Source organism: Bos indicus x Bos taurus, chromosome 15, assembly GCF_003369695.1.
Source record: "Bos indicus x Bos taurus breed Angus x Brahman F1 hybrid chromosome 15, Bos_hybrid_MaternalHap_v2.0, whole genome shotgun sequence".
Lineage (NCBI taxonomy): Eukaryota > Metazoa > Chordata > Mammalia > Artiodactyla > Bovidae > Bos > Bos indicus x Bos taurus.
The window spans coordinates 45,226,455-45,240,405 of record NC_040090.1 but is presented as its reverse complement, the minus strand read 5'-3'; the positions used below and the strand labels follow the sequence as shown (position 1 = coordinate 45,240,405).

Sequence of the window (13,951 nt, the reverse complement as noted above, 5' to 3'; positions counted from 1 at the left end):
ACAAAATGAGAGAACAGCACTAAAACATGTATATTATCATATGTAAAACAGATGACCAGTGCAAGTTTGATGCATGAAACAGGGCACTCAAAGCTGGTGCTCTGAGATAACCCAGAGGGATGGGGTGGGGAGAGGTAGGAGGTGGTTCAGGATGGGGGGAAACCTGTACACCTGTGGCTGATTCATGTCAATGCATGGCAAAAACCACCACAATATTGTAATTAGCCTCCAATTAAATAATTTTAAAAAAAAGAAGCTCTCTGTTCTATCACACAAGGCAGACTTCTTTAAACTTTGTGTTTTTATGTTTGCAATTTTCCATAATATAAAGTTTAAAGAAGTCTGCCTTGCCTATTAGAACAGACAGCTTTTTAAAAACAGATTTAGGAACTTTCTTCTTTGTACATCTGCCCAGTAAAGAGCAAATACTTACTTTTATAAACATATTTCATTATGTGAAAGAGAGCAGTATTACTTCTCAATGAAACCTCAACAACTCGTTGATGATATTTTATTTAAACAATTCTTTTATTAACCCAGATAAAACATATTCATTAACTACTTACTGTTTACCTACTTTCTCAGATAGTCTGTCTTGAAGAAGATATAAAAAGTAATTCATATTCTCTAATGAACCAAGAATCTGAAAATACCCTCAAGGATCCAGGGGAAAATGGGCAGGGAAGGAATACAGTGGATGAAGAGAAAAAAAAAGTAAAAAGCAACAAATACAGTTGTTTAAGAAAGGGCTTTAAGGCTTTCATATTTTTTAATAAGAAAAAAGGCATACAGTTTCTTCAAGCTAGACAGGTCTTTTAAGTTCCCCTCCTCATTCTGTTCTACAGATGAGGAAGCTAAAGCTCAGAGAGAGGAAGTGACTTGCCTCAAGTTACACGTCAAGTTGCTAACAAAACGAACACTAAAATTCAGATCTGCTGATTCACAGCGCAATGTAAATTTTCTGTATCAAAATTTTTTCTTCTACACTATAATATTCACTACCTGAAGAGAATGACTATTTTATTATTAATATACACTTCAATTTCGTATTATACCATACTAAAAAAAAAGTAATAGACTAGGTAAAGGTGGAAGACTGGGAAGAAAATGCAAAGAAACTGCTAAAACAGTTATACACAAAGACTACATGCACATACCACACTTCCTTAATTCTGAGACATATTTGGCTTTAAGACATAGTATCCATTTCACAAACATTTTTTAAGAAATATAGACACTGTAAAATATTCATTTCAAAAAATACTAAAATGTGAAACCATATACCTCTAAAGCAATAAAATATAATGTACCCTCTAAGACACACAAATCACTGTTATTTAAAACCCTGTGTCACAAGGCACAAACACACAGAGCAAGAGTCCCATCTTCAAAGGTAAGGAAAAGTTACTAAATACCTAAAACTACGTGGCATTCTTTTCAGTCATATGTACTAATAAACAAGTCCTTATAGCCATACATCTCATATGCATGAGCTATGGGACCAGGAAAAGCAAAATTTGAATCTCAGCCCTGCCACTTAGCTCTCTGGAATTTGGAATATTACTAAATTCTCCGAATCTCATTCTCTTCATAAAATGAGATATCCACCTTAGAGAACAGCATGAGAATGAAATGTGATATTAATAATTTATTTAAGGAGCATAGTACAGTGGCTAGATGAAATAGTTTCCTCCCACAATTCCTATGCACCAAATGAAATGAAACTAAAAAGTACATCCCATTCTTGACTTACAAGGTTGGAATAAATCTATACTAGGACAAACATTTCTAATTTGCTTTGGAATGATTATTTGATAAGCAAAGATAATCTTGAAATGTATCTCATTTCTTCTTCAAATTGGGAACAGAAAACATGACAAATTTTAAGTGTTTAGGTTAAATTTGTAAAATATGTAAACTCAGCACTTTCATGTAGCTATACTGAACTGACCCATTACAAACCCACTGAAGAGAGGAACTATAAATCCACAAGTGGGAGCAAGGAAGGGCTACATGTAGGTTTAGGGAAGGCCAAAAAGATAGATAAAATGACTCAGTGTGTGATCTGTAAGGTCTGGTTTTTTTAACTTTAAGTTCATTCATTAGACAATGTTCAGAAAAGCCAAGATCATATATCTATGATTCGGAGTGCTTTAGTAACCAGATCCTTCAGATTAGGCAAATGTACAGTTTCAGGTTGTTTCCAATAATAATTCATTTTCAAGATGGAACTGTGCCCACCAAAGTGGCTCATATGCAGTAGACACTGAGACAAGACTATCTTCCTTCCTATCCCAAACATAGATTGCTAAGTCGCTTCAGTCGTGTACGACTCTGTGCGACCCCATAGACGGCAGCCCACCAGGCTCCCCGTCCCTGGGATTCTCCAGGCAAGAATACTGGAGTGGGTTGCCATTTCCTTCTCCAATGCATGAAAGAGAAAAGTGAAAGTGAAGTTGCTCAGTGGTGTCTGACTCTTAGTGACCCCATGGACTGCAGCCTACCAGGCTCCTCTGTCCATGGATTTTCCAGGCAAGAGTACCGGAGTGGGGTGCCATTGTCTTCTCCAAACATAGACTAGGCCATCCACATATTCCCTCGCTATTAGTTCATTTTAGTTGAACAGTTCCCCCCACTAATTACAAAAATAACAATGCTTGTTTTTATAAACTTGGAAAAATACAAAGAGCACCAGCATTTTTAAATTACCCATCACCTTACCAGCCAATAATTAAATTATTACAAAGGGACATACCAACATCTTTCCTATGAATTTGACCATAATTGTGATCATACCAAACTTTAAATTTGTACAGAGCACTTGCCACTAAACACAATTAACTACCAGCCTGTATCTAAATGTCTTTATTTTGGCTTTCTTGAGATTAAATTCACACTAGTTTTTTCCTTACTCAACTCAATGGTTTCTTCTCAATCTTTGTTCTTCTGAGTCTCTCAGCTACATATTTTGCTACTGATAACTTCCTCTTTAGCGTAACTCTATCTTAAGTTTCCCTAAACAGTATATTCCTCAGTGTCTACAAAAGTCTCTCCAACTAATCTTTTTCTATTTCTTCACTGGCTGTCTTCTGTTAACTGCTGACAATCTCTAAAAATGGTCCAGGCCTGACCTTGAATTTGCTTGCCAACTTTGAATCTCCAGCACTTACCACAATGCCCGGCACAAAGTAGGTGTTCAATTCACATTCACTTATTGCCTTTGCCAACCCTGACCTGCCACTTACTAGCTGTATGACTCTGGTTAAATTAAATATCCCTGAACCTCAGTTCTCTCATCTATAAAGTAGGGATAATCAAAGAAAGATGAGGCTTGGAAAATTCAAAATAGCTTCTGGCACATAGTAGTACCCAATAAATTTTGCTATTAATATCAACATAATCTAGCACAGGAATCAAAAATATTTATTATTATATAAGCTTGAACACTAAATCTGTGAACAATCCAACTTACTTTCACTATATTCTTCTTACCATAACTATCAAAAAATATTCTTGTACTCATTTCTTTATTACCATCTCCAAGCCATCATTAAGTATTCTAAGTTCTCTCTCTGTAGCCACCATACAAAACCATCATTTATCAATTAGGCTATAACAAGACTTAGTTGATTTCCACACCCTTAAATCTTCAATCAAATCTAATTCCTCAAAACAATTTTTAATTTGTCACTCTTGCCCACAGGTGCTTATAACATGTCCATACTACTGGCATATCATCCTGTCTTGCAATAACCAACACCCCAACTCCTAGTTCAAAAGATGGCTCAACACTCACCTCTTTCAGGAAACTTTCCCTGATTAATTCCACACCACTCAGATTACTCCTCTGCTCCCAGTCGCCTCACCACCTCAGCACTTAGGTATTCTGTTATACTAAGAGTAAAATGTGATCACTAAATAGCATTACCAAGAAAGTACTTCCACAAAAGTATTTCTACATCCTAAAGAATGGTCCATTACCTACAATGCTTTGTTGATGTGGTTAATAAAGAAACATACAACAAATGCCCTCTTTGGTTTTCGTCCTTAACACTGTATTATTTTATGTTGGTAAGTGAGTGAGTGAAAGTTGCTGAGTTGTGTCTGACTCTTTGCAACCCCATGAATTATACATATACAGTCCATGGAATTCTCCAGGCCAGAATACTGGAGTGGGTAGCCTTTCCCTTCTCCAGGGGATCTTCTCAACCCAGGGATCAAACCCAGGTCTCCCATATTGCAGGCGGATTCTTTACCAGCTGAGGACAAGGGAAACCCTATGTTGGTAAAGAAGTACTTAATTCTTCATAATCCTTTTGCCCTACGCTCAAGCAGAAATTACACCTTAGTGGTAATCACCTTCTCCTGCTTAAATCCAATAGAAATGCATTAATGGACCATTTCATTTTCTACTGCCTTTTCTCTTCTCACACCCCCAAATAAAAATTCGAAAGCTTTAAACAGTAAGGCAGTATCAATGACACCAAGTTAATCTTCCCTCTAAGTGAAAGGAACTTTGAACCTATCTAACCACAAAACTCTTCCCAAGGCTAAACAATTTCCCAACAAGCATGATACACAATCAAATTCTACATCAAAATGCTTGACTCTTATACAGCAACAGGATGACCTGTGTTCATTCTTATTGGGTTACTGTAAGAAATCTTATATTACTTTTATATTACACAGACAGTTGAGATACTCCCTTACACGGCACAATTTCTTAAGTATCCTCTCATGTTCTCTTTAAACCAACACATTGGATTAAATGAGTCCTCACTGTCATCCAATCAAAAGCAACCAATAATTGTGCCATTGCTTCTGGGAGGATGAGTTCCTGCTGAGGCAAAACAATGAGAGTTCATCAACAACAATTAGTGTCACAGGGGTTGGAGGAGGGTTGGGGAGGAGGACAATCACCCTCAGAGGTGAGAGTTAACAAGACTGAGCGTTTGGCCATCGATGGCAAACAGATGGGGAAACAATGGAAAGAGTGAGAGACTTTATTTTCTTGGGCTCCAAAATCACTGCAGATGGTGACTGCAGCCATGAAATTAAAAGACACTTGCTCCTTGGAAGAAAAGCTATGACCAACCTAGACAGCATATTCAAAAGCAGAGACATTACTTTGCCAACAAAGGTCCGTCTAGTCAAAACTATGGTTTTTCCAGTAGTCATGTATGGACGTGAGAGTTGGACTATAAAGAAGGCTGAGCGCCAAAGAGTTGATGCTTTTGAACTGCGGTGTTGGAGAAGACTCTTGAGAGTCCCTTGGACTGCAAGGAGATCCAACCAGCCCATTCTAAAGGAGATCAGTGCTGGGTGTTCATTGGAAGGACTGATGCTGAAGCTGAAACTCCAATACTCTGGCCACCTCATGTGAAGAGTTGACTCACTGGAAAAGACTCTGATGCTGGGAGAGATTGGGGGCAAGAGAAGGGGACGACAGAGGATGAGATGGCTGGATTGTATCACTGACTCGATGGACATGAGTTTGAATAAGCTCCAGGAGTTGGTGATGGACAGGAAAGTCTGGCATGCTGCAGCCCATGGGGTCGCAAAGAGTCGGACACGTCAATAACTGAATGACGAAAGACTGAACTGAACTGAGTAGTGAATGAACCTATTGCCCTGGCTTTTGGACTCCTACCTGACGAAATGGACAGTTACTCTTGCTGACTTACTCATAAAAGATCCACACCCTTCAGCTACCACACATAAACCTACACCCTTCAGCTACCACACATAAACCTACACCCTTCAGCTACCACACATAAACCTATCTCCTTTGCTGCCTGTATACTTTCTCCTAACTGGCCTCCTGATGCCTTCTAGTCAAACAGCGTGCACCCACACCTCACCTAAAACCTTCGCCTCTCAGTCATCTTCCGGTTTTAGGAAGTGCCTCGTACTCCAGACCCACGTGTCCCAAGCCTCTCCTCCCTTCACTCCCCGTTGATTTCCTCCCAGTTTCTGTCAATGCCGACTTCCGAGAGGCCAAACACGCGCCCTGGCTCCGCACCTTCTCCGAGGACTCCTTTTTCTGAGCATCACCCTATTCCCATTACTTTCTTCGTCCCCAGATCCAGAATCCTTCCATCACAGGCCTCCTTTCACTGCCACACTCGAGCACACAAACCTGCTCCTCCGTTAACTATTTTGCCCCACCTTCGCCACCTCTACGCAGTTTCCCCGCCCCAGGCGGCGCCCCCAGGCTCCGCGTCTGCAAACCAGGCCCCTCCCTACGGCTCCGCTCTGGGTCCTGGCCCTCCAGAGGGCGGTGGCCCCGCCAAGCCGCGCGGAGACCATCCGGCAGAAGCTTGCACCCCCGGCTCGGGGCAGCAGGAGGTGGGGGTTGGGGGTGGGGCGGGGGCTGGGCGGCGGGTACTGCCCCCGCCTCAACCGGGCCTGCCTCCACAGCTCCCAGAGCCGCGGCCCGGGCCAGGCGAGGAGGGGCCCGCAGCCCGCTTCTCCTGGCTGGGGTTCCCGCCTCTCACCTAGTCGCAGAGGCTCTGGCCTCGCTTTCCTCCCGGCCGTCCAGCGAGGGCTCAGCCGCCGTCGCCGTCGCGCTCTCCTCACTCGCTCTTCCACCGCCCCCGACAGGCTGCTGAAGAGCGGACGGGTAGTGGCAAGCCCATTGGCTGTGGCCCGTATTCGCGTCAGCCGGCCCCGACCCGGACCTCGGAATGTGACTGGCTGGCGCGGCGCCTTTTCTCCAAGTCTTGTCCTGATTGGCTCTCCCGCGCCCCGTACCAGAGGACCGCTCACCCTCCTCCGGGTTCTGGCCTCCCACCCGCTCAACCCCGTTTCCATCCGGGCGGGAGGGGGACGCGAAGGGCCAATGGGAGGGCGGAGAGAGGGTCGGGAGGTGGGCTCTGCAGCCGACCAGCCCGCGGGACAAGTTCAGCCAATGGGCGCGCCCCCCACATCCCGGGCTCAGGAGCGCCCCCGCTGGCCGCTAGCGTTCCGGCGGGTCTCGCCCGCGGCCACGCCCGGGCTGCCCGTCGCCTGGAAGCGGCACCGGGTGGAAAGGCTGGGAAGATGCGGCGAAGCGGGTCCGAGGGACCGCGGGTAGCCATTGTGGCGTGCTCCAGCACTGTCTACGTGAGGCCCAGCGCTCGCCTTGGCGAGGCTGGTTCGGGTCGGTGAAAGCCGAGCTGCGGATCTGTGGTCCCCTGGAGCCTCCGCGAGGTGCTCTAGAGAGAGGGAGCCGAGCATACGTCTTGTCCAGCCCCGCGGGACTGTGGGCCAAATATTTCCACTTAGCACTTCTTCCAGAATAATTTCATATAAAACTTATCCATGGTGAGAAAAATTAGAGTAAAGTTTACCTCAAGGAGGGAAGAGGGGGAAATGGAAGGGGCCCAGGGCACCCGCAGGGTAACTGGGAGCGTTTGCCTCTTGATCCGGGTGGTAGTTACTGAGGTGGTTGTATGCCTCGGTAAAAATTCTCCGAGTCGTACAATTAAGATGTTGGGCACCCAACGCACTTTATGTATAAATATCTCAATTTTTATAACCTTAGGCTCCATGGGACACCCACGGTATAAACAATCCACTGGGATTTAACTATAATTCAAAAAGTAGAAACTATAGGAAGGAAAAAAAAAAGGACTGAGAATTTAAAACGAGTGAAGTTCCTGGCACGCTGAATAAAACTCACAGATTGGTGCTTTCAGTTCAGTTCAGTCGCTCAGTCGTATCCGACTCTCTGCGACCACATGAATCGCAGCACGCCAGGCCTCCCTGTCCATCACCAACTCCCGGAGTTCACATAAACTCATGTACATCGAGTCGATGATGCCATCCAGCCATCTCATTCTCTGTCGCCCCCTTCTCCTGCCCCCAGTCCCTCAGGGGCTTTTCCAGTGAGTCAACTCTTCGCATGAGATGGCCATTGGTGCTTTAAGGGTGGGCTAAGATGGTTCAGAAGATTTACAGCCTGTTTCAGTGCCTGACATTCAGAACAAAAGCACCCAGGGTGCTGCACCTAATTGAAAACTACATAAGTGTACTGAGCTGCCTACTTTGTGGTCTCCCTAAGTTATAAACCCAGGAAACTTTATAGTTCTGTAAATAAAAGTAAATTGCACCAAGTCAAAAATTTATTATCATAGTTTACAGCCTAAGGTTATTATATATTGCTGAGAATATACATAGGAATAGACACCAAAAACACATATGCTACTGAGGAAGTTGTTATAGCTGTTTATAAATTCCCTCAGACTTTCATAACTTCTTTAAAAACAGGAGACAAGATCAAGCTTTAATTTTTTTATTCAAATAGTACCTCTTCCTGCTGTGAGGAAATACTTTTCTTATGATATGTATTAATAACATTTTCTAACTCATATAGTGTTCTGTCAGGGTTTCATTAAACAGTTCTTTTGAGGTTCTTCACTCCATCTTTACAACAACTCTATGCAACTATTCATTTATTAATCTGAATTTTGTAGAAGAGAAAATTGGGGCTCGATGAGACAAGTAATTTGCCCCAAATCATATATTTGTTAGGTGGCAGAAGTGGGGTTGAAATCTAGGTCTATTTGATGCAAAATTCCATAATCTTTCTACAGTGCCACATTTGCCTCCTCCAAAACAAAATCAGGTCATTTTGCTTTGTTCTTATTCATCTTTGTACTCCCCACAATGAGTAGCACAGAATCTTGCCTATGTCTCTGATGGAACTCATGGGGTTAATAAGTGATTATCACCATGCTTTATTTTTATAGATTTCATAACAAAGTGTGAACTACTTAAAAGTAACTTTTTTTGATCAAAGGAAAGGGAACACAATTTTGTAGCTGCAGTAAACAACCCATTACAACTATCTAGAATGCATCATAAATGCGCTTTCGTAGTATAGACTGAGCACAGCATAGAAAGAGTTTTAGGCAGCTTTTGTGAAGAGAGTCAAATTTCTAGTGAGCACAGTTATTCTCTGCAATTCTTTTGTGTTCTCTACCTTGGCTGCAAAGAAAGGCAAAGCCAAAGAATGCTCAAACTACCGCACAATTGCACTCATCTCACACACTAGTAAAGTAATGCTCAAAATTCTCCAAGCCAGGCTTCAGCAATACGTGAACCGTGAACTTCCAGATGGTCAAGCTGGTTTTAGAAAGGGCAGAGGAACCAGAGATCAAATTACCAACATCCGCTGGATCATCGAAAAGGCAAGAGAGTTCCAGAAAAACATCTATTTCTGCTTTATTGACTATGCCAAAGCCTTTGACAGTGTGGATCACAAGAAACTGTGGAAAATTCTGAAAGAGATGGGAATACCAGACCACCTGACCTGCCTCTTGAGAAACCTATATGCAGGTCAGGAAGCAACAGTTAGAACTGGACATGGAACAACAGACTGGTTCCAAATAGGAAAAGGAGTACGTCAAGGCTGTATATTGTCAGCCTGCTTATTTAACTTATATGCGGAGTACATCATGAGAAATGCTGGGCTGGAAGAAGCACAAGCTGGAATCAAGATTGCCAGGAGAAATATCAACCTCAGATATGCAGATGACACCACCCTTATGGCAGAAAGTGAAGAAGAACTAAAGGGCATCTTGATGAAAGTGAAAGAGGAGGGTGAAAAAGTTGGCCTAAAGCTCAACATTCAGAAAACTAAGATCATGGCATCTGGTCCCATCACTTCATGGGAAATAGATGCAGAAACAGGGGAAATAGATGGGGAAACAGTGGAAACAGTGTCAGACTTTATTTTCTTGGGCTCCAAAATCACTGCAGGTGGAGAATGCAGCCAAGAAATTAAAAGACGCTTACTCCTTGGAAGGAAAGTTATGACCAACCTAGACAGCATATTCAAAAGCAGAGATATTACTTTGCCAACAAAGGTCCATCTAGTCAAGGCTATAGTTTTTCCAGTGGTCGTGTATGGATGTGAGAGTTGGACTGTGAAGAAAGCTGAGTGTCGAAGAATTGATGCTTTTGAACTGTGGTGTTGGAGAAGACTCTTGAGAGTCCCTTGGACTGCAAGGAGATCCAACCAGTCCATTCTAAAGGAGATCAGTGCTGGGTGTTCATTGGAGGGACTGATGCTAAAGCTGAAACTCCAATATTTTAGCCACCTCAAGCGAAAAGTTGACTCATTGGAAAAGACTCTGATGCTGGGAGGGATTGGGGGCAGGAGGAGAAGGGGACAACAGAGGATGAGATGGCTGGATGGCATCACCGACTCAATGGACGTGAGTTTGAGTGAACTCCAGGAGATGGTGATGGACAGGGAGGCCTGGCGTGCTGCGATTCATGGGGTCACAAAGAGTTGGACATGACTGAGCGACTGAACTGAACCTTGGCTGCATACAATTATAACATTCAGAATTGTTCCGCTTTAAACATAAAGTTTGTTATTAAAAAAACAGACAAATCATGTGATGGCAGCATTTAGAGGAACCTATCCCAGAAGCTATCCTGAAGAGACAGCTCAGAGAACCAGGCAGCCCAGAAACCCAGGCATGGAGATTAATCCTGTTGGAGAAAGGGGTTCATTATGGTGGATGAACTGAAACGCTTCCTGTATAATTACCAAGTGTTGAAAGGCTCCATGCTACTGTTGTGTCAGAGGTAGAGAGCTTATCATTAAAGTGACCAGTGATAACACTCCAAAGCATGCTTTGAGACCTGGTTTCTTGTCTACTTTTGCCCTTACAGGGGCTTCCCTGGTGGCTCAGACGGTAAAGCGTCTGCCTGCAATGCGGGAGACCCAGGTTTGATCCCTGGATCGGGAAGATCCCTTGGAGAAGGAAACGGCAATCCACTCCAGTATCCTTGCCTGGAGAATCCCATGGACAGAGGAGCCTGGTAGGCTACAGTCCACAGGGTTGCAAAGAGTCGGACACGACTGAGCTACTTCACTTTTCACTTTCTTTGCCCTTAAAAAGACCAAGGGGGAAAACTCAGACCTTCAAAAAAGAAAGGTGTATCATCTGTTACTATAATACTTACCAGGTGGTTGAATTCAGTCCTTTACCTTAGGTGGTGAGTTTCATAGCCAGCAGCAATGCTAATACAGTACTAATTGTCAGCTTAGAAAAGGAAATTGCTCCATTATTTGAAGAATTGAGACAAATTGTGGATTTCTTAATCTGGCAGTTTCTTACCTTCATCGTATCAAACACACTACGAATCCGTCAGTCTTTAGGCCACAAGGAAGGGCCCCTTTTCCACCTTACACTGGTGAAAGAGCCTATAGATAGAATTTATGAACAGATTGATTGTTATCTTTTCTTGTGTAGGGCTTTTTCTTATTTAGTGAGATCACAGAAGGTTCAATCTATCACAGCTCCTATGCAGTTAGTCCAGTCACCAAATATGTATGAGATCCTATTTAGTGGCTCAGAATCAAAATGATACTTTGATCCACTTGAGCAATGAACTGTTCAGTATGTACAATATTGTACAATATGCCATGCCCGCAGAATGAAGCAGACTCTTTATTATGAATAATGAGGGCATATTTTTCTTTATATTACTTTCTTTGCATTGAGTATTAGGAAGAAAAAATGGCTTGTGGGCATTTTTCAGTCGCTAAGTTGTGTCCAACTCTTTCTGACCCAATGGACTGTAGCATGCCAGGCTTTCCTTTAACCCTCTATTTCCCAGGGTTTGCTCAAGTTCATGAGTATTGAGTCAGTGATGCTACCTAACCATCTCATCCTCTGTCATCCCCTTCTCCTCCTGCCTTCAATCTTTCCCAGCATTAAGGTCTTTTCCAGTGTGTTGGCTTTTCGTAACAGATGGCCAAAGTACTGGAGCTTCAGCTTTAGCATCAGTCCTTCCAATGAATATTCAGGGTTGATTTTCTTTAGGATTTATTAGTTTTATCTCCTTGCAGTCCAAAGGACTCTCAAGAGTCTTCTCCAGCACCACAATTTGAAATAATCAATTCTTTGGTGCTCAACCTATTTTGTGGTCTTTTTTTAATGGCTTAACAAAAGTAATAAAACCAATATATCACTGGCTTTCCTTTGTACATACTTTTTTTGGGGTGTAAGGAGTCTTACTAACTGATTTGATTCTTGCCAGAGAGTGCTGCTCTTTAATGGAAATGAAAATGATACCAAATGTTTTTTTATTCCACTCTGCTTTCTATAACCAATCAGTATTTTTTAATGTTTGTGTGTTTTTTATAACATTTAGATGTGATTCATTATTGAATTCTGTTTCCACTGTTAGTATGTATGTAAACATAGTAGTATAGCCCTTTTTTTCATATATGAGTATAAATGAAATAGTATTTTTTAAAAGTACAGTTTGAGCACTGCATAAGTTTTCTCTCCCCATACTGTTTTCAAACACTTAAAAATTATAATTCATTTAACTCACTCTTTCAACCACATGAATAAATGATTGTTTTTTATCTGGTCTGGAGACAACTTTACCTAACATCAGTTAGTCATTCAGTTCAGTTATTCAGTCATGTCCAACTCTTTGCAACCCCATGAACTGCAGCACGCCAGGCTCCCCTGTCCATCACCAACTCCCGGAGCCTGCTCAAACTCACGTCCATTGAGTCGGTGATGCCATCCAAACATCTCATCCTCTGTCGTTCCCTTCTCCTGCCTTCAATCTTTCCCAGCATCAGAGTCTTTTCCAGTGAGTCAGTTCTTCGAGTCAGGTGGACAAAGTATTGGAGCTTCAGCTTCAGCATCAGTCCTTCTAATGAATATTCAGGACTGATTTCCTTTAGGATTGACTGGTTGGATCTCCTTGTTGTCTAAGGGACTCTCAAGAGTCTTCTCCAACACCACAGTTCAAAAGCATCAATTCTTTGGTGCTCAGCTTTCTTTATAGTCCAACTCTCACATCCATACATGACTACTGGAAAAAACCATAGCTTTGACTAGACGGACCTTGTCAGCAAAGTAATGTCTCTGCTTTTTAATGTGCTCTCTAGGCTGGTCATAGCTTTTCTTCCAAGGAGCAATCATCTTTTAATTTCATGGCTGCAGTCACCATCTGCAGTGATTTTGGAGCCCCCAAAATAAAGTCTGTCACTGTTTCCATTGTTTCCCTATCTATTTGCCATGAAGTGATGGGACCAGATGCCATGATCTTAGTTTTTTGAATGTTGAGTTTTAAGCCAGCTACTTCACTCTCATTTTTCACTTTCATTAAGAGGCTCTTGAGTTCCTGTTTGCTTTCTGCTGAAAGGGTGGTGTCATCTGCATACCTGAGGTTATTGATATTTCTCTTGGCAATCTTAATTCCAGCTTGTGTTTCATCCAGCCTGGCATTTCACATGATGTACTCTGCATATAAGTTAAATAAGCAGGGTAACAATATACAGCCAAGAAACAAGATGACAGAGTAGAAGGATGTGTACTCATCTTCTCCTGTGAGAACTCCAAAAGTGCAACTCACTGCTGAACAACCATTGACAGCAGAATGTTGGATCCAATCAAAAAAAGATACCCCACGTCCAGGGGCAAAGGAGAAGCCCCAACAAGATGGTAGGAGGGGTGAAATCGCATTTAGAATCAAACGTCATACCCACTAGTGATGCTCAGATGGCTCAAACAAAACCTTGTATGCACCAGGACCTAGAGGCCCCACAGACACTGAGCCAGACTTGGCTTTGAGTGTTGTCTCCTGTGGAGGCGTGGGTCAGCAGTGACCTGCCCCTGGGACAGAGGCTCTGGCTGCAGCAGACCTGGGACACCCAGAGTGTGGCATAAGCTCTCTTGAAGGAGGTCACCCTTACCCTCACCATACAGCTGCCAAGCAGATGACCCACAAACTGCAGAAAAATTTATACCAAAGAAACTCTCACCCTGTTAAGGAAGTTCTAGGAGTCACAACTGATTTCCCAACCTAGGGATCTGGCAAAGGGACTGAGAACCCCCAGGGAGTTTGACTTTGGAGGCCAGTGAGAGACTTGAGTCAGACTTGCCTGTGAGTGTTCAGAAGTGCGTCAACAGTGTGGCCTCAGGCC

At 42.9% G+C, this 13,951-nt stretch overlaps 1 protein-coding gene and 1 pseudogene across 3 annotated transcripts in view; one reads left to right on the top strand and one right to left on the bottom strand.

Annotated features, from left to right (window-relative positions):
- FAR1 (fatty acyl-CoA reductase 1) overlaps positions 1-6,631 on the bottom strand; it is a 77,733-nt gene extending 71,102 nt beyond the window's left edge. For 2 of the 3 annotated variants that reach the window (XM_027563340.1, XM_027563338.1), the window contains exon 1: positions 6,498-6,631. The gene's annotated coding sequence lies outside the window, so the exon portion shown is untranslated. Of the gene's footprint in view, positions 1-3,796; positions 3,871-6,497 lie in introns of those variants that run through there. The other variant, XM_027563339.1, reaches the window with a different exon arrangement.
- Positions 6,632-10,507: 3,876 nt separating this feature from the next.
- Positions 10,508-11,336, top strand: LOC113905043 (annotated as a pseudogene).
- The last annotated feature ends 2,615 nt before the right edge of the window (positions 11,337-13,951 follow it).